The sequence below is a fragment of the Elaeis guineensis genome, chromosome 2 (genome assembly GCF_000442705.2).
Source record: "Elaeis guineensis isolate ETL-2024a chromosome 2, EG11, whole genome shotgun sequence".
In the NCBI taxonomy this organism is placed as follows: Eukaryota; Viridiplantae; Streptophyta; class Magnoliopsida; order Arecales; family Arecaceae; genus Elaeis; species Elaeis guineensis.
In genome coordinates this window covers 92,151,052-92,153,673 of record NC_025994.2, presented here as the reverse complement: position 1 = coordinate 92,153,673, position 2,622 = coordinate 92,151,052, and the positions used below count along the sequence as shown (strand labels likewise).

Sequence of the window (2,622 nt, the reverse complement as noted above, 5' to 3'; positions counted from 1 at the left end):
ATATGTTTGGGTTCAATCTCCTCTGCATATCTCGAAGGGGTTTGGCATGTTCCTCAAAATGAATATGGTGCATGCAAATGGAGGGGTCAATTCTTTTTAAATCAGTAATGGACCAATCGATAGCCTCTTTGTGTTCCTTCAGAATACCAACCAATTGTGCTTCCTGATTAGGGGTCAAGTCTGATGCAATGATTACTGGGAGGGTGTCATTGAGTCCTAGAAATACATACTTGAGCGTAGCAGGAAGGGGTTTCAATTCTAACGTAGGTGGTGATTCTAAAGATGGGACTATTGGTGTACTGGCTAATGTGGGCAATGGCTCATACTTGATTGTCCATGGAGGAGTGATTTTATCGTGTGGTGTATCCAACAAGATGTTAACTTCTTTCATATATTCCTTAAAGTCACATACTCCAAAGTGAGCCAAGCAAGTATCTAAGGGGTCTGGTGCTAGAATTATGGGTGTTGCATCTTCTATAATATCTTCTAGTGTATCTACTTTGAAGCAACTATCCATTGATGGTCCTTGGGAAGCACCAAATACATTCAGTCTTAGTTTCTTATTCCCAAACGATACGTCCATGACTCCTGTCCTACAATTAATGCATGCATTTGCCATAGCTAGGAAGGGTCGTCCTAAGATAATGGAAATTTGTCTGGGGTTGCCACTTAATTCCATATCGAGAATCAGAAAATTAACTAGAAAGTAAAACTCATCTACCTTGACCAAGACATCCTCAAGCATTCCACGTGGTTCCTTAATTGATCTGTCGGCTAACTGCAGTGTGACTGATGTGGGTTTCAGTTCTTCGAATCCAAAAAGTTCATACACCGAACTAGGTAAAAGATTCACACTTGCCCCTAAATCCAGAAGAGCTTTTTCAATGTGATAATCTCCTATAACACAGAAAATGATGGGGGCTTCTGGGTCCTTAAGCTTTGGAAGAGTGGCATGCTGGAAGACAGAACTAGCCTGTTCAGTGAGACGTACTTTCTTTGGGATTTGTGATCTAGATTTACGTTTTTGGGTGCACAAATCCTCCAAAAATTTGGCATAAGCAGGGACCTGTTTGATTGCGTCTAGAAGGGAAAGATTAATTTGGACTTGCTTAAACAATTCCAACATCTCATCGAGTTTTCCTCCCTTCTTATCTGCAGGAATAGGGGCTTTCAGGGCATCCGAAAATGGGGCTTTAGGCAAGTAAGATGATTCTGGTGCAGTTGGTTCCTTCTCTATTTTTAGGTCCTCCTTGTTCTTGGGTGATTTGGATTCGGTTAGAGGTTTAGGGTCGGTCTCATTGGTTTTACTAGTGTGTTCAATGACCTTCCCACTTCTCAGAGTCATGATTGATTTGGCATGTTCAGAAAAAGCTTCTGGGGTATTAGAACTCTCAATCACAAATTGCCCTCTTGAGTTGCTCTCGGGTTGGCTAGATAATTTTTCTCCTTCCCTCCTACTGAATGCAGTCGCTAGTTGACCTATTTGGATCTCTAGCTTAGCAATGGATTGTGTGTGGGAGTTAAGGGTCTGAGTGTTGACTTCTAATCGTTCTAGTGCTTTCAAAACTTTTTCCTCAAAAGCTGAACTGTGACCAGTAGTAGACGGTTGAAGAATATTTTGAAATTGATGGTATGGTCCATGCCTATATGTTCGGTCTTGATATTGAGGTCGAGGTGTGGCAGGACCAACCACTGGTTGTGGTCTCCAGGAAAAATTTGGATGGTTTCTCCAGCCGGGGTTATAAATGTTCGAATATGGATCGTTTCCTGGTCTGCGAGCTTGTTGGACTTGAGCTTGCTGAACCTGTTCATGCACAAACTTAAAAAATTGAGGTGCGACTGGGCATTCACTAACAAAATGGTTCGGATTTGCACACAATGCAAAAACTTCTTGGATTGGGTTAGGTGGAATCGGAGATTGTCCAGTATTTAGAAGATGATCTAATTTTTGGAACAGTTCATCTACCTTTTGATGGATATCTATGGCATTTCCTACTTCATATATTCCATCTTTCTTTGGGTCTAACATGGGTTTATCTCTAATAGAGGCAGACATATGATGTAATGAATTTTTACTTAAAATTTCAAACAGTTGCCATGCCTCATCCTCACTTTTCAGCATGAATATCCCACCGCATGATGCATCGACCATTTGTCGATGTCTTTCCGATAGCCCATCATAAAAATATTGGATTAACTGCCACTTGGGTACAGCATGGTGGGGATATTTTCTAATAAGGTCCTTTAATCTCTCCCATGTTTCATGAAATATTTCTCCATCTAATTGGAAAAAACTAGTTATGGCTTTCCTTATTTGATTAGTTTTTCCTATGGAAAAATATTTTTTGAGAAACTCTCCTTGCAGCTGGTCCCAGGTTGATATAATCATGAAATCCAAAGTATGTAGCCAGTATTTGGCTTTGTCTTTAAGTGAGAAAAGAAATAATTTTAACCTAAGAGCATCATCGGAGAAGTTGTGAATTTTGACAGTTGAACATATCTCAAGAAATTCTTCAAGATGTTTATAAGGGTCCTCATTACTAAGTCCATAAAATGAAGGTAACATTTGGATTATACTGGACTTAATTTCATATTGAGTGGCCTCCACAGGGGGCACTTGAA

General features: G+C 40.1%; 1 non-coding gene across 1 annotated transcript; it reads left to right on the top strand.

Annotated features, from left to right (window-relative positions):
• Window positions 1-2,211: 2,211 nt before the first annotated feature.
• LOC140855992 (small nucleolar RNA R71) lies at window positions 2,212-2,317 on the top strand. Its single transcript, XR_012139431.1, has one exon. It is a non-coding gene; the product is annotated as a small nucleolar RNA R71 (small nucleolar RNA).
• Window positions 2,318-2,622: the final 305 nt, after the last annotated feature.